At 46.9% G+C, this 18497-nt stretch overlaps 1 protein-coding gene across 3 annotated transcripts in view; it reads right to left on the reverse strand.

The window, feature by feature from the left end:
- RBMS3 (RNA binding motif single stranded interacting protein 3) overlaps positions 1 to 18497 on the reverse strand; it is a 1376050-nt gene that overhangs the window by 312737 nt on the left and 1044816 nt on the right. The window lies entirely within an intron of this gene.

Here is an 18497-nt window from a genome sequence, read left to right on the forward strand (position 1 = left end):
AAAAGGAACCTCTGCTCCGCTGACCCTGCCCTGGCAGAGGTCCCCTGCATCCGCAAACACAGAACCGGCGGGCGAGCTTTCGCCTACATCGCAGCCAAAACCTGGAATGAGCTCTCTGTGAACATCAGACACTCCCCGACCCTGCACACATTCAGGAAGGACCTCAAGACCTGGCTCTTCAACTGATCCGGAGCCACCCCGCGCTTTGAGACCCTCACGGGTGAGTAGCGCGTTATATAAACCCCTAATTGATTGATTGAAACCTCACACTGCACTCCTGTTTTTGTACTGTGAGCTTTCACCAAGTACAGTCTTTTGATTACATATTTAACAGTTTCCAATCTAGCACTTCTGGCACTATTATGAAAGGTCCTGTGTGCCAGTTTGAGCCAAAATCCCCTTTGTAAATTGCTTACGTGGATGTTTATTCCGTTTTTTTTAGAACATTCTTTTGTCATCTGAGTAGGATTTATTTATCTGTGCTGCACTTCTCGATTTTCCTATCTGGGCTTCTGAGAACAAGCCCTATATCTTGAATCTAATGCAAATACCTCAATTTCCTTTGTAGCTAAGGAGGTTACTACTTTGTATACAGGGGTTATAAGGCCTTCCACTTTCCTGGATGGAGTGTTAGAGAGGTTTGGCATGGGAGAGGGGTTCCGCCGGTGGACGAGGGTCTTGTACACCTCGGCGACGGCGAGGGTGCGCTTGGGCGGTCTGGTGTGCGGCATACCCGGTGGGAAGGGGCACGCGACAGGGGTGCTCCCTATCCCCCCTATTGTTTGCTATGGCGATGGAGCCTTTGGCGGTTCATGCGAGGTCGGGTGACAGATACGCGGGGATAGCCAGCGGCGGGCAGCAGCACTATATATCGTTGTATGCGGATGACCTGCTCCTGTACCTCGGCGACACGGCGCGGGCCCTGGAAGGAGCGATGGACTTGCTATCGGAGTTTGGCCGGCTATCGGGCCTTAAGGTCAACTGGGCGAAGACCTGTGTGTTTCCGCTGAGAGCGGAGTCGCCCAACCCTGGTCGCGATTTGGGGGTGGTCTGGGAGCCATCTTGCTTCACCTATCTGGGAGTACGCATCTATCACGCGACTGCGGATCTATTGGAGGGCAACATTGGTCGATGTGTCCGGGCACTGAGGGGCAGCATGTCCTTCTGGTCGACCCTCCCGCTGACGGTTCTGGGTAGGATCGCTCTTTTAAAAATGGTGGCGCTCCCCCGCTTCCTGTACTACTTCCGGACATTGCCTATCTGGATTCCTCAAGGGATCTTCAGAGACCTGAGGACAATGATTATTGGGTTCCTATGGGGGCATGGCCGCCGTAGAGTGGCGCTGAGCACGCTACTTCGCCCCAAGATGGAAGGGGGGATGGCTGTGCCCGATTTCGAGCTATATTATTTGGCGGCGCAGTTGCAGGTCCTCACGCAGAACGTGGCTAGGGTGTTCAGGGGTCCGGAGGAGGACCGAGACCGGGGGATACAGCGACATGTGCTGTCCTATATTGTCATGCAGCAGAGACTTGAGTTACGGGGCCTCACTATGGAGGAACGAACACTCCGGCTGTGCTGGCAGAGGAGCCTTAGGAGAGCGAAGGCGACGCGGCCCTATGCACCGGAGATCCCGATCGGCATGCTGACGGCACTGCCGCACGGGGGAGATTGGTCACCATTGCTGGATTGGGAGGAGGCGGGCCTACAGGTGGTGGGTGACCTGTACATCGATGGGACTCTGGCACCGTTCGAAGCGCTTCGGGAACGGTTCGGGCTGCCCGACGGGGGGTTCCTCTTGCACGCGGCGGTAGTGGCTGCTATACAGAAGCACTGGAAAGGGGGACTCATGGAACCGACCACGACTATTGCGTGCCAGTATGTGGTAATGGCGGCGGGCACGTTCAAGGCTGTGACATGCCTCCATAACAGGATGCTGAATGAGGGGCTGGAACCGCTCCAGGGGCTCAAGGCTAAATGGGAAGAGAGTGTGGGCCGGCCTATCCCGGACACGGCGTGGGGCCACATCTTGCGGCGCACGTGGAAAGGCACGAGAAATGCGCGCTTCCAGCAAGTGCATTTCTATGTGCTCCATAGGGCCTACTTAACCCCCGAGAAGATACAACGGTACTTCCAGGTGCCGGACGCCCGATGCCCGAGGTGTTCAGCTCCGGGAGCGGACATGGATCATCTGCTCTGGGGGTGCTCGCACTTGGGGGCCTACTGGGCGGAGGTGGGGGACCTCCTAAACGATGTGACTGATAGGGAAGTGGAATTCGATATGGCGGCATGCTTGTTGCTCTGGTTCCCGCACACCAAACACACCAAGGTGACGAGCAAATTTATTGATCTGGGTCTGATACTGGCGCAAAGAGAAATAACGTGGTATTGGAAGTCCAGGGGTGGGCTGTCACTGCGTAGATGGAAGAATGAATTGCTACGGTGGTCTGAATGCGAGAGTGTGCTCCGGATGAGGCAGGCTGTTAAGCTTGGGAATGAGAAGGCTTTGGATGTAGCGCGTGCGTGGGAGTTGGTGGTGCAGGCTTTGCGTGATTCTTTGGTGGAGGATGAGGACGGAGGAGATTGAGCCAGCGGACACTGCGGGGCGAACGCAAACAGAATTGCACATTACGCTGTAGTGGATCCATCCAACACGTCGGGACGAGGCATACACCTTTAGCAGTTGCCAGGGGGGGGTTTCGGGGGGGTAAGTTAGTGGGAGTTTGGGGTGGGTCGGAAGCCGAATAGCTGGTCGTCTGCTAGGGCGCCTTGAGTTCAGTAGACCGGTAGGGTGCTGTGCGGAGCGAGGAATGGCTGGGGGGAGCGGCCAGGCATGTTAGACCTACAGCGCTTGGGGTAGCTCCCGACAGGGACAGTACCACTGATTACACAACAGGGATGGCTGACGGTAGTAATGTTGAGGGTGGGGGGGTAAAAGCAGATACGTAAATCGATATATCAACCATGGTCCCTATGGGACGCGCACTGTGATGTTTTCCTACTGAAGTGGAGTATTACGCCGCCCGGCCTCCGGGATGCGGGCTGAATGGCTGTGTACGATGTACGTTTTACTATTGACCGGGGGGGGATGTCACGAGTGGACTGGTTGACTAATTGTATTCTGTGGTTTCTAATTCTGCAATAAAAACAAATTAAAAAAAAAAAATAAAAAAAAAATAAGGCCTTCCACAATTTTTGGTGGAGTTGCTCAAATTTTGGTTTCAAATTGAATTATTTTAGTGTAGTTGGTCGCAGTCAGATGGGGCTCCCTTTCAGCGGCGGTCCGTGCAGGTAAGCGTGGTGTGGCAGGGCGGTAGAGGGGGGAGGCAGGGGAGGAGTCGACAGACTACAGAATAGGGCAAATTAATTAAATAAATGAATCCTATTCTGTCGTCTGTTGATATCCCTCCCGGCCCGCTGCCCCGCCCCAGCGCGCTTACCTGCACAGACCGCTGCTGCCCCCTTTGACCATGTTGCTGATTGCAGTGCCTGACCTGGGTGGTTTGCCTGCTTTCATACTTTGGTTTTTCCTGCAGCTATTTTGTTATCTTTGTTGTTTCTTGGGATTGTATGTGGGAGGGGATAACAAGTCTTTCTTTTATGTCCTTTTTCACTTTCTGCATGCCTGTTGCCTGGAATGCTTCCTCTACCGAGCAGAGGTTTAATAAATGTTTCACTGCTTTGTCTTGCACACAGTTCCACAATAAACCTCGCAGGTTTTTTAATCAAAGTCTGCGGGGCCTTCATAGGACGCTGTCAAATTTCGCAGGAGATTGACGTTTTTCATTTCTCTGCCAATCAACCCGTGATATTGAAAACTGTCTGCAGTATTTCAATGATCCATAGTTTGCTTACTTTTTAAAGCACAAGGATATGCATTTTAATGAGCAGAAAAAAATCTGCCCATGAGAGACATCTAAAATAAAATGGTCTTTTTGCACTAGTGCAGAATTCTAGATCGAGTTATGTTGCCTCTGCAGCAGGGGTGCTATTGGTACGCTGCTCTCTTCGAGACTAAGGAACAAGTAGAGTTGAGGTCTAATCTTGGTTTCTCAATTTAACTCTATTGGTGAGGTGCGAAATTCGCGTAGCATGCTTTCGCCTTAGTAAGCAAAATAATGCAAAATTATGTGAAATTGTTCAAAATGCAATTTTGTGATTTTGTGGTATATTTGAGCACGGAATGCATCCTTGTGTCATTTTTTGGCACGGGGATGCATTTAAACAAATCACCACGAATAGCCGCTTACATTCTTGTGAATTTGTGGTAAATGTTTAATGAGAATTCTCGCAAATTGCGTTGTTTTCCATACATTTTTCTTGCGAACAGTGCATAATTACGAAAAGCGGTGTTATCGTATAATTTCGGGTATAAAGCATAACAAGCATAAAGTGAAAATTGCAAAATCACACTGATTACGCCAGCATAATTTCAATTTTGCGATGATGTGATTATGTGACCTCTCGGCAAATTGCTGGCCGTGGTTCTGCTTCTCTATTCGTGAACCTGCCGGCTTCAAGTAGTATTTAAAACTGGGGGGCATATTATCAAGGGGGTTTATCGTGGCTTTAAAATCCAAGAAAGCGGAGATAAAATTATCTCCCTATTACCTAGCTGTCGCTAACACCCGTTAGCGACAGCTAGTAGGAGATAGCGACCACCTTGGGCCCCACTTTGCATGTCAGTGATATTTATCACTAATGACATGCAAAGTGGGCGTGCCAAGATGTTAGCGACTGGAAACAGTCACTAACATCGCTATCTCCTATTACCAACTTTTGCAGATATTCGCGCTAAGCACGAATATCTCCAAAAGCTAACACCTGCCCAGAGCAGTTCTTAGCCATGTTATCCAATGGGAGGTGGATAACATGGCTAAGAGCATTAGCTCAGTAAAACATGAATATCGCTGACTTTTCAGCGATATTCATGCATTGCGGCGATTTTTATCGCCTTTGCGATAAACCTTGGTAATACCAAGGTTTAATTGCGGTAAAAATCGCTGCAGCTCAGCGGTAAATTTTTGTCTCAAACCAAGCAATAGCGATAATTATCGCTATTGCTTGGTAATATGCCCCTGGGTTTTTTTTATATCAACATTTCTCTTTAGTAATTGATATCACCTACTAGGAGCAGCTGACATGTTGTCATCATGAAATACATATTTCTTTATGAATACATGTAGTCTAAGCCAGAGCTACCGACTCAGGAGCTGGGGATCCGGGTTCGAGTCTCGGCATCGGCGTAACACCTTGTGAATCTGGGCATATCACTTAGGGCCAGATGTAGGTATCCAAATACCGATCAGTAACGCCGAAATTCGTTACATTTCTGCGTTACCGACCGATATTTAGCCATGTGCGATGTAGGTGACTTATTATATTATTATTATTATTATTATTATGTTTGCACTTGTAAAGCGCGCTGCTACCCGGAGGTTTCCTGGCGCTGTGCAATGCTGGGGAACCCGTCCTGGCTTTCCCTGTGGGATGGTCCCTGCTGGGAGTCCCCAGGGTGGAGCCAGGCATCCCCGGCGTTGGGGGGGGGGGCCGTTGTGGAGATTAGGCAAGCTAATGCCCAGAGTTGCCGAGTGGGACCCCAGATTAGAGTAGGCACCGAAGCGGGAATTATCGAGTCCGCTGACCCAAGTCCACGACCCTGCCGCGTCGGGAATTGAACCCTGGTCCCGGCCGACTTCTGCTCCCGGGTCTGCCGCCTCTAACTGGTGAGCCACACCACTCCACGACTTCAAACCTACATGCAAAATATGGAATCGCAAAATAGCGATTCCTTATTTTGCGCTTGCATTTAAGGAATCGGAAATACCGATTCCTTAAATGCAATGTACGTAGCACTAAAAAAAGAGCACCTCAGCCTTAAGGAATCGCTATTTACCACCAACTTCAAGTTGGTGGTAAGTAGCGATTTCCTTTTGCTTTTTTCAATGTGCCATGTGGCACACATCCATGCCCTAAGGGCATGTAGGTGCACTACATGTGCACACATGCACATTTCAGGGGTGCAACAGGGTGTCCTTCGGACACCCTGGCACCCTTGAAATAGCTCCCGCTATTAATGTTTCGGTAATACCGAATCGCTAATAGTGAATCCCTTCCCATTCATTCCTATGGGCCTCCTAACCCATAGGAATGAATGGCTAGGTATTCCTTAATAAGGAATTGGAATTACCGATTCGTTATTAAGGAATGTTAAGGAATCGCTAATATTTTAGCGATTCCTACCTACATTCCTTTTAGCGAGTCCTTAATAGAGATTCGGTAATAATCGCTATTAAGGACTCGCTAAATGGAAGTTACCTACATCTAGCCCTTAATCTCCCCGTGCCCATGGACAGCGCCTGGATACCCTTATGGGTGATAAGCCACGCTATATAAATCTACAAACTAACTAACTAACCTATAGGCCTTGAAATGGCTGGCAATTTTATTCTCCTGGAATCCTTAACTGAAGCTAGCGCTGCCGTAACAGACAAAATTACACATTTTATGCAATTGCGTCTCAGGAAATGTGTTGGCTAGGATAAGCGTGCTGTTGGTTTTGCACAAAAATGTTAAATTTGAATTCTCATTTTGAACATCTTTTCTAAAGATTTGCATGAATTCTCATTTCCTTTACTTTTTTACAGTAGAAATTTGCATAACCTCTCCATGGATATTTTCACACAATTTTTCTGCAAATTTCACCAGCTTTTGGCTGGGAGCCTCTGCCTATCTAGTGGACACCCCCACAGTGTGGAATAAGGACACCACTCAAACAACATGTAATTCAACGTCATAAACGTGCAAGCGTTACATCACCCTCACCAGTGGCGTAAAATTAGCCCTGTGGTGCAGGTCCCCCTGAGTTCCAGCGGTCTCCCTCCGGCACTGTGCTTGGCAGTGGCGTAACAAAACTTGAGGGGGCCCCCCTGCAAACTACATGGAGGGGGCCCCCTCCCATCCTCCATGCCAGTCTAGAGATCCAGTGGCGTAACAAAACTTGAGGGGGCCCCCCTGCAAACTACATGGAGGGGGCCCCCCTCCCATCCTCCATGCCAGTCTAGAGCTCTCAGGCCAGCGACCCACCATCCTGCAGAGGATGTGGGGCGATTGTTACGCCACTGTCACCAATGCAGCCGTTATAAGTAACACTGGATGGTGGAGTTAAAGGTTGGGCTTAGTCTGCCAGTAGGCTATCATAGGTGGTGGTGCATTCATTACAGGCTCCCTGCCATCAGTACGCCAGGGAAGTTTGCCCAATTTTAGGTGGGTTTCGTGATGATGACTCCTGTCATGATATACAACATCGGGCCCACTCATCATTCAGTTTTGACAAAAGTGCATCCACTGCTCCTTCTCGTTTCCGTTTTAAAACATTAGACAAAGCGACAATGCAGTATTTCAAAAGCAGATGTAACTACAAAGAGCACATTTTGATAATACATTTTTATTAGTAGACAATAGCAATCTTAAGAGGCATTGCATAGCTTCATACAAACTTTGACCCAAATTCCATCACAGTCTCTCTCTCTCTCTCCCTCTCTCTCTCTCAATGAGTCAGTCTCTCTTGCTCAGTCAGTCAGTCTCTCTCTCTCTCTGTCATTCAGTCTCTCTCAGTCAGTCAGTCTGTCAGTCTCTCTCTCTCTCTCTCTCTCTCTGTCAGTCAGTCAGTCAAACATTCGGTCTCTCTCTCTCGCTCTGTCAGTCTCTCTATCTCTCTCTCTCTGTCAGTTTCTCAGCCAGTCAGTCTCTCCGTCAGTCAGTATTTAGACTCTGTGTCAGTCAGTCTCCACTCTCTTTTTCCACTCTCTCCACTATCTCTCCTCTCTCTACTCTCTCGACTCTATCACTCTCTCCACTCTCTCACTCTCTCCACTCTCTCTCTCGCCACTCTCTCTCTCTCTCTCCACTCTCTCTCTCCACTATCTCTCCACTGTCTCTCTCTCCACTGTCTCTCCACTGTCTCTAATCTCTCCCCACTCTCTCTCTCCACTCTCTCTCTCCCCACATTCTCCACTCTCTCTCCACTCTCTCTCCACTCTCTCCACTCTCTCTCCACTGTCTCTTTCTCCACTGTCTCTCTCAACTCTCTCTCTCCACTCTCTCTCTCTACTCTCTCTCTCTACTCTCTCTACACTCTCCCTCCACTCTCTCTCCACTCTCTCTCCACTTTTTCTCTCTCTCTCTTCACTGTCTCTCTCCACTGTCTCTCTCTTCTCTCTCTCTCTCTCTCTCTCTCACTCCACTCTCTCTCCACTCTCTCTCACAAAGTAGTGTGCGTTGCCATGGGCACCCGCAGAAATGTTTCTGCCTTGCACTCTTCTCCTCTCTGCCTTGCACCCATCTCCTCTTCGCCTTGCACCCATCTCCTCTCCGCCTTGCACGCTTCTCCTCTCTACCTTGCACCCTTCTCCTCTCTACCTTGCACCCTTCTCCCCTCTGCCTTGCACCCTTTTCGCCCCCCCCCCGGCCCCACCCCTGCGGACGCCCACATGGTACTTCTAACAAGAGTGCTTACCTGAGGGCACCATTTTGCTGCCTCATCCCTTCTCATATGAGCTTTGCCCTGGAGAATGCTCTCTCTGGGGGATCCCACTCCCACCCTTGTTTGGGTCCCGAGCAGTGCTCTGTGCTGCCTCCTGCTCTCTGGGGCCCCCAGTCCCCCCTCTCCTTGTCAGGGTCCCGAGCAGTGCTCTGTGCTGCCTCCTGCTCTCTGGGGCCCCAGCCCCCCCTCTCCTTGTCAGGGTCCCTGCTCTGTGCTGCCCCCTGCTCTCTGGGGCCCCCAGCCCCCCTCTCCTTGTCAGGGTCCCTGCTCTGTGCTGCCTCCTGCTCTCTGGGGTCCCGAGCCCCCCCCCTCTCCTTGTCAGGGTTCCTGCTCTGTGCTGCCTCCTGCTCTCTGGGGCCCCCTGCCCCCCTCTCCTTGTTAGGGTCCCTGCTTGGTGCTGCCTCCTGCTCTCGTGGGCCCTCAGCCCCCCCTCTCCTTGTCAGGGTCCCTGCTCTGTGCTGCCTCCTACTCTCTGAGGCCCCCAGTCCCCCTCTCCTTGTCAGGGTTCCTGCTCTGTGCTGCCTCCTGCTCTCTGGGGCCCCCAGCCCCCCCCTCTCCTTGTCAGGGTCCCTGCTCTGCGCTGCCCCCTGCTCTCTGGGTGTCCCCAACCCCCCCCCCTCCTTGTCAGGGTCCCTGCTCTGTGCTGCCTCCTGCTCTCTGGGGCTCCCAGCCCCCCTCTCCTGGTCAGGGTCCCGGCTTTGTGCTGCCCCCTGCTCTCTGGGGCCCCCAGCCCCCGCTCCTTGTCAGGGTGGCAGGCCCTGGGCCTGAGCTCCTGACTGGGGGGTTTGGGGAAGAAAGGGAGCTTGATGTACTTTGTAGGTGGCCCCCCCTCAAGTTTTGTTACGTCACTGACCCTCACCACTTCAAGAGCATGAGTCTGGAAAGCATGCTGGAGATCACAGATCTAGTTCAAGCTGACATTAGACCCAGATTGAGAGGAGCTGAGTGTTTTAGGGGGAGGATACAGCTGCTCTGGCAATCTCCCTGGCTTCAAAGCTTTGCAAATAAAAGCGCCTTTCTTCAGCTGCTCCTGTTAGCCCGATTTAACATCACCAAGCCCCCAGAAGATGACAGGCCATCCTCCCCTCCACTCATCGCCCTCATGGAGACGTTAGCACAGGCGACCCGGATAGCATGCAGCCTCTTGACGGGAACACAGGGCTGCCATTGTGCGGAACCATGCGGTGATTTTCTAAAGCCCAAGGTGCAAGGGACCGCTCGCTCTTGAGTGACAGCTAACCCAGGGAACGCGTTCACGAGAGGGGACTGCCCAGCTTTGGTACACGCATGGCCTTGTCCATCACTCCACACTATGGTAAGCACACCTGGGAAGGATGCCAGCACAGGTGCAAGAGCCAATCTGGCTGGGTCGTGGAATGCGTTCAAGAAACACAACGCGTTGTTAAAGTCGGATGATCGCTACATGGTCTGCTCCACCATACGGCGTGCATATTAATGCTTATGAGGGTCTCTTTTGGGAAAAAAGGGGTTCCCATAGGTTGACAAGAAGATGCCATCAGATAGGGAGGCAGAGATAAGCAGTGCTTGAGTATCGCCAAGCTCGTATTTTTCAAAATGGTCTCCAAACGCACTGACAAATATATTTTATTGCTTTCTTTAACAGATCAATTTTTTTTCTTCAGAAAAGCTTCCTTCTACTGCACAGTGGGTGGAGGCATCAATTGATACTTACTCAAAGAACGGCCTCCTATTATTGAGTTGCACTTAATTCATCTCCACTCCTCTTTGTCAGATTTTCGATAGAGTGTACAGGCGGATGCTTAGAGTCCAACCACTCATAATAACTCAACTCAAAATGACCTGAGTCCAAATGACTTGTCCCCAAGTAACTTAGGGCGACCATCTCACTCCAGGTCATTACAAACAGTGGGCCTAATTTATGAGGCCCTATCAGCACTTTTGCGCCCCCGGAACGACACATTTTTGGAAAAGAAACTGCGTGAAAGGGGCGTTCCAAGGGTGTTGCTGTGGGTGTTCCCTCACAACACCCATAGAACCTGACAAAGTCTTGAAATGGAAACTGTGTCTGTAATGACCTGGAAGAAGTTGGTCAGCTAAGCCTGGGTAAAATTTAAATTATGCCTGCGTAATTCACATCATTTGCATAATTTGGGGAATTTTGGGTTAAGCATGTTATGCGAAATTTCCAAAATTACACCATTACGCTAGAACGCCACTTCTCAAAATCCTGCGCCAATTGTTGTAAAAATGTACTGCAAGCGGTGCAATTTGCAGTAAAACTTTACCGTGAACGCACATTAACAACAGAACACAAGCAGCTGCTGTTCATGCTGCTTTTTTTTACATTTGACATGAGGAGGTATTTAGAGCTAAAATAATGCATGAAACAACAGATTTGCATTATGCGTAATTACACGTATTTTCATGTCATTTTGTCATAATTATACAAATGCACATTACGTGAATTTCGCACACCCCAGTCACCCTAAAGCAACTCCCCTCAAAAGTATATATTTCTCAAACAAATCAGGCATAAGATTTTACTTTTTTTTGTATAAATAATGTTATCCTCGTTATTACTTCTACATAAGTACAAAACATCTAAATAATTGTGCATCTTTTAATTAATAAAACAAGTTTGGCATTCTCTTTCGTAGACAAGAATAACAGTGCTATTCATGTGCATATTTTCATTATCGTTTCGTTTCACAAGTTTTCTTATTAAGGTCAAAATAATCTTCAATATTAAGTCTTCTTGTGACAAATAATGCTAAAGGAGCCTTGTTCTTAATATAATTTCAGCTAACTTTTGTTTAAGCCAGTACCATTTTTATCATTAATACCATCATACTAGTTTTATCATTACTTTTAGGTAAATCTAGATACAGTATTTTTATAGATAAATGTACAATTGAAACTGTTCTTGATTGATGCACGACAGTAGATAATTTTGCCCAATAATTTTTTTCCTTTAAATTCACATAGAGCAAAATAAATGCTCACAGTGCTTTTCTTATTAATAGCCCAATCCTCTCAGCCTCTTTTCTTTTTAAGTTTACTCTTTCAAATAAACTGTTTTGTGACATTTTTTGATCAATAAGACAATTTTAGCCTCCGGGCTATCTTCGAAAAAGATGAAGACATACTGCCCAGGCCCTGGGTGGATGCTTTATCCAATAAAATAATTCATTTTCATGCAAGTCTGTCTGAGGACTCTGAAATCAGTCCTTTTGAGTCTGCTTTTTCTGGGGTGACCTCTGCCCTTTGCTGCCACGCCCACACTGATCTTCATCATCATTTTACGCAGAGGGAATGGTAAGGGTCACCCTGGAAAAACTGAAGCCCTGTCGGGGCTCTCTGCTGGGTGATGAGGGTTTCTGGCTGTGACTACTTTATGTATCACTCCACAGTGCATGCTAGAGGCCGAGAGCTATGTTTACTAACATTTTTCTCTGGCTTCGTGTCATAAAAGTCACGCAAATTGGAGCAAAATGTTTATTTGAAATTTACTTTCCAGTGCAAAACAAGCCACCACAAATTAATGTTACTTTGCATCAAAGGGACGCTCCATTGGTGGTACAAATGGGTTTTCATGCAACTATCAATGGCTTTCTGACACAAAACCCAGTCTACTAAAAATAGTCAGTAGGTTTTTGCATCAAAAAATAATGTCTGATTGACATGTGGACTATCACAGAGAATTGCTTTTAATTCTCCAGTCTTGTCCAACTTGGCTTGTGTGCTGTATTGTACAGCACACATCCAAGTTGGAAAAATGTGTAAAGTTAGTCTAAGCATTGTATTTTGTACTGAAAAAGAACCCTTACAATGCAAAATGTATGCTAGAAATGATACAGATACCTTTAAATTACGTGTGCGGTGCCACAGCAGTGCCTCCTCTCAGTAGATGCAGCGGTTTCCCGCTCTCTCCATCTCACGCACTGCAGCAACTTTGGATGCAGAACTGAGTTGCGAGACATTTTAGTAAAAAGAGACCTGAGTATTTTGTTAGTGAAACTGTGCATGTTGCTCGAGAACCAGTCAGGGCCCCTCAATTCAGGTCTGTGGTTTAACTGGTCTCTGTCTTGTAATGAAAGGTTTTTATGTGGCCATAAAAGCAAATAAATGTTCTTAATTGCCTCTTAGATATGAGGCCAAACGCTTGACATAGTCATCACTAAGCATTTAGATGAATAGGGAGCAAAGCACTGAAGCAACTTCACACGTGCGAATAGCGACACAAATATTGCCGCTGTCCTACTCATCTTCGACAAATACGACACGTCACTCGTGCGAATAGCGACATAAATATTGCCGCTGTCCTACTCATCTTCGACAAATACGACACGTCACTCGTGCGAATAGCGACACAAATATTGCCGCTGTCCTACTCATCACCGACAAATACAGCGACACGTCACTCATGTGAATAACGACACAAATATTTCCGCTCTCCTACGCATCATCGACAAAAATGACGACACAAGATCGTCCATGACTCTGGTCAACGACACATTCCACGACCATCCCTAAAAATACAGTGCCTTGTCAAAAAGTACTGCAAGACCAAACATAGGGTAGAAAAGCGCTACAAAAATGCTGGTAATAAAACATTTAGCATAGACTACTGTGACCTAGCCGAGCATAACATAGAATCGCACAGAACAGCCTAGCCTAGCAGAGCGTTTTAGCACATTACAAATCTATCAGAAGCCATGGAGGAAGCCATTATTTATTTACTCTCTGTATTGATGTTTTTATATAGCATGTACAAGGCCCTTGAGCATCAGAGTCCTTTACACAAGGTACAGTTTGCCAATAAATGGAAGCACTTACATTACAGCTAAAAATAACCTAAGGGGATGAGGGCAAAACATGGTTATAGGGATGATACACTGCATCAGCCGAATTCTTGGAGCAACATCTAATGTACAAAGCCCATTGGTGTCACTAGTACATCAGTGCATAAGTCATTGTTCTTCTGACATCTTACACTAGAGGTGACACAGAGCAGGACAGCAGCTGTGTGACTGGAAACAGGACACCCCTCCCCCACAATGCTAAGTTACAATGAGAGAGGCAGACACTAAAACAAAGCAGAATCCACAAACATGGATAGTGTTAGTCACAAGGACCCATTTCATGGCAAGAGCTGTAAAAGGGGGCTATAAACGCACCAGGGGGCCCACCTCCCTACTCCCCCCTCCTCCCGTTACTCCAGTCCTCTCTCTTTCTCTCTCTTACACACTCTGGCATTTCATTTACTAACCAACAAGCCTTACGGCTAGAGCTGACAACCTTGAAGTTGGGGAATCGGGTTCGAGTCTCGGCAACAACGCTAAACATCCTGTGATTCTGGGCAAATCACTTAATCTCCCCGTGCCCAACAAAAATGAATGTGTCCATCTGTAACGAAACTGGTGCTCATGTAAGCACTCTGATACCAGATATCTTTGGGTCTAGTTTGCGCTATATAAAACAAAAACAAAAAACTAAACAAGCATTGGCATAGCCAATAGGTCTCGCCTTTGGGACCTTAAAAATAAGCGTTAAGCCATGCAACACTTGATGTTGTTGCACCAATTGGCTATGCTAATGCTTGTTCACACTGACTTGCATTTTAAAGGATTCTATTTTTTTCTGTAACAAATTACTGCATTTTGGTGTGTTTAATTTCGCACTGCATTCTGCATTTTTCCTTCATGCATGGTATCTCTCCGAGTTGAAACAGCAATACACCAAGGGGCAGATTTACATGCCCCTTGCGACACTTTTACGCCGCCGTTGTGTCACTTTTGTGACGCAGCAGCGGCAGAAACAATGCGCCACGTTGCGACTTATTTACAACGTGACGCATCTAGGCAGATGCGTCACGTTGTACATCCCTGAGCTACATGAAACCTGCGTCAGGTTTCATGTGGGCGTTCTGTCGCAGGGTGGGCGTTCCCTTGCAGGAAAGCCCCGTAAAACTGACGAAGTGAAATCTACAAGATTTCACTGGGTCAGTTTTATGACGCTGCTGCGTCGAATCCTTACTCCTGCCTGAAGCAGGCGTAAGGAGTGACGCACCACGTTGAGTATGGGTGGCCCCTGTGCATTGCAGGAGTTGCGTCGTGACTCCAGCAATGTGCTGCCCATACGCCACAAGATGCGTCACGCATCTTCCCTTCCTTGCACCATGGTGCGCTGCATCGTAAATGCGGCACATCTGTGATGGCGGAAGGAGAGGATTGCATGACGCATCTGTTCTGGCGCATCCCTGCTGATTTGCAGAGATGCGTCAGAACATGTAAATATGCCCGAAGGACTTAAGTTGTTGGCGGAGCAGGACGCAGGGAGACAATGTGACCATGTATTTTAACGAATAAAATGCCCTCTGCCGTACAATACCACATTAAATGTGGAAAAAGCACCTTCACAAGCGTACTGGCTATTCCAAGTCACTGACTGGTGCAGGGAACAGTGATGTTACTGGTGACGTAATTCTCTTATTAAAAAAGCAATTACAGTGAATGCCTGGTGATAGGGGGGAGGGGGGTTCACCAGGTTAAACGTCATTACTTCTGTTTGTAAATAAATGGACTAACTTTTAAACGTGGGTGCAACTGCATGTGATCCCAAACAACTGAGAAGGAAGGAAGGAGTGCAAGGTACCTACAAAGAAACCTGTAGATCGTTTTGTGATCTCAGACAATACATTCGGCATAACATTTTCTTGAAATATATTTGCATTAAAACTAAAGATTGTAAACAAAAACAGAAAATGGTTGACAACTCGCTAGGGCTTCTTTCTGACAATGCACCTATTTTCATGCCACCTCTCCGGGAGTAACCAACCAAGGGCGGCCTTAGGCATGTGCAAGCTGTGCACGTGCACAGGGTCACCAAACCCCTGGGGCCACCACACCAATATATATCCTTAATATAATAATCCTCTGAGGATGGATACATATTTGCGTGGGGGCCCCTGGCAGGGATTTGGCGACCTCCGGCTCTCTTCCACTTCCAAACACCCTGACCCCACCCCCCCTTCCCTGGCCTCTGCGCACCGCCCCGCCCGGACCCCTCTTCCGGGGCCCCCTACCTACGCTCCCTGCCCAGGGCCGCCATGAGCCTAGAGCCGCCCCTGAACCAACTTCACCTTTCTGAGGCTATTCAATAGGCTGCGAAATATGTGTGATGGTCTCACCACAAACATCTGTGAACAAGTGTCCGCAGGCATGAACTGAAAACAAATCACAGGGTACAGGCTGCAATGTTTATACCAACAGTCACTGATAGGATGAAGACTGGATATTATGATCCGAACTCAACGACTAAAACATGGTGTTAAACTATTAACACCTCTTATTCAACCACAGAGTAGCTAAGATTAATGGAATTGAACAGAAAACGTATCATTTAACAAAAATAAAAATAAAACACTGACAAAAACAATAGTTTTGACTTTAGAACTGTGGACAACATGTACTTATGTGGCCTGCTCTTTGTGTGTCCTATTACAATTGTTCCAGAATGCAACACATTTACAGATACATGCACATTTAAAAAAAATCCACATGGCAGTTACAAACATCTAAAAATAAAAAACGAGAAAACGCTTACATCCAAGATACCTGGCATTGAATACAAAATCTTGCAATGATGATTAGTTACTGGTAGCAGGCAGTGCTTCTCATCACCGAACGTGTAATTTGCACTACTGCCTAGCTTGAATTAAGATGTGTGCATCATCGTCGTATAGTTTTTTTTAATTAGATACATCTGCATGCTTACAAGTAAGCTTGGGTCTATGAAACAGATTATCTTGTCGAATGTAAACTCAGCCCAGCTGCAGCTACAACGCAACAATATTAGTAGTTATGGTCTTAGCTCCCGGTGCACGGTTGAAAAACGACAGAGCAAACTTTATCCATAGCAATATAAGCACTGAAGTCATTTACAAAGGCTTCCTTCAAAATTTTAAACAAATAGTGCGTAACAAACATTTTATGAAAGATGACGAAAAGTATTAACAATTGACTACTTTAATTTTGTTAATAAAATCTTTTATTTTGCATGTTAATAGAAACAATGTGTTGCTTTTAGTGGGATGCAATCATTTATTTAAGTACGGAGCATTAATATTAAGTATTGAAAACATAAGCAAAAACAAAGCACCAACTTATTTATCACGGAGGACAAAGGCACACTGCACTTCAATCAACTAGCCAATAAAATATTGATCAGTGATTGCACTCATTAAGCATGTTCCTTGAGGTTTCTCGAACAGATACTGTTGGATTAACGTGCGCAAACGCTTTTTGAAAGCTCGACTGTAACAAGATATTTCACAATGCTAAGCTGCTACGTGGAGCACTCAAGAGAAATTTTTTGTACAACCAATTTTGGAGACGGGTCGGTGAGGACAGGAAATCACACAGAGCAAGTTCTATATTATGTATGAAGTGTTAAGAATAGATTCTATGACAAAGCATATTCCTAGTAAAGTAGAAACACATTGTCCAATAGTATAATATATTACTTGGTTAACCAGGATAAAATACATTTCAGAGCATTCTTTTTAGTAAGCAGGTGTGCAAGAGTAAACTAAGGTGAACTTACTTCAAAAATATTTATTGTTTCATTTCAGAAATTCAGATTGCTCTTCCAAAACTTTGTGTCCCACGCCGCTTTGCTTTCGGTCTTGTAGGCAGTTTAAGAGCCCCCATGGACGACAAACTTGACAAGGAGGCATCCTAGCTACTTTTTCTTTTACAGACATAAAAACGGTTCCCTAAAGTCAACACTTCCGTAATACCACTATCGCACTACAAACAGAAAACTTCTAAACAGTCCAGTCTACAAATGTTCAACTGCACCTTTAGATCCATTGCATAATTAGGAATGGACGTGCCAACTAGTACCACAATATCCAAATGATTCATACACAAGGAAAACGGGGGCTGCAGGAACTAACAATATCACCAGCCTGAACTGTTACATATATACAAACGCAATTTGTTTGTTAAAACAGTAAAGAAAACAATTATCAGTAGACCAGCTTGAAACAAAGATAACACAAGAAGAGCGAGCAACAAGCCTGGGAGTTGTGTGTCCGCGCACGCACAAAAAAAAAAAAACCCACGAGTGGTGCGCGCGAAAGAAGGAGAGGCCAGGGCGCTGAAAGCTGCCGGCTGCGCGAGTGCACGCACGTGTGAACTCAAGCGCTAGGCCATGTGTCAGCACATTTAAAAGCCCTAACTAAATGTCTCGCAGAGCAGCGTATGCCCTGCCTCAGCAAGACCTAAAAAACTAGTGTCCGTCCGTATCTACTCAATTCTTGTTCACGGGCCATTCATACTTGTTGCTACCTCCTCGCTACCTATAGTATGCCCGAAACCACCCCCCTACTATTGGTAAAACCGCCTGCATGACCATATTTCATGTACTGTAAAGTTGTTCTCCAACAAAATTGTATACCGCCATTTAACTTGCCTTGTAGTGTGCAAGCATCATTCACTATGTATCAGTTCATTGTTTTTCTGTTTTCCTTTATACATATTTTGACAATAAAAATGTTTGAACACAAAAAATAAACGTTTCGCTCTCTGCCAGGGTGGGAAGTGAATCTGGACTTCCAGCGTATTTACCACAGAGCAGCGATTACCAACCAGCAGTCGAGTTCACTGCTTGGAGGCTATCATACCATGTAGTGGATGAGTCCAATATGCCCCCATCCTCAAGGTAGGAAAAGGACCAAGAGGAATCCCCGTCGGAGCCCATCGGGTAATGAGGAGACCCTGGCATTGCACCATTCACCCCACAACAGCTTCTTGTGTGGTTTAGAGGTGCTAGGAGAAAAACAAGGAGCAGAAACCACAGGAAGTAAATTGAGCCCTTATAATCATTTTAATCATTTTAATCATTTCATTCTGTCCCTCCCTTCATGACCCCTGACCACTGGATCAGGAAAGGCAGTGGTAAGATCACA

The sequence above is a fragment of the Lissotriton vulgaris genome, chromosome 10 (genome assembly GCF_964263255.1).
Source record: "Lissotriton vulgaris chromosome 10, aLisVul1.2, whole genome shotgun sequence".
Classification (NCBI taxonomy): Eukaryota; Metazoa; Chordata; class Amphibia; order Caudata; family Salamandridae; genus Lissotriton; species Lissotriton vulgaris.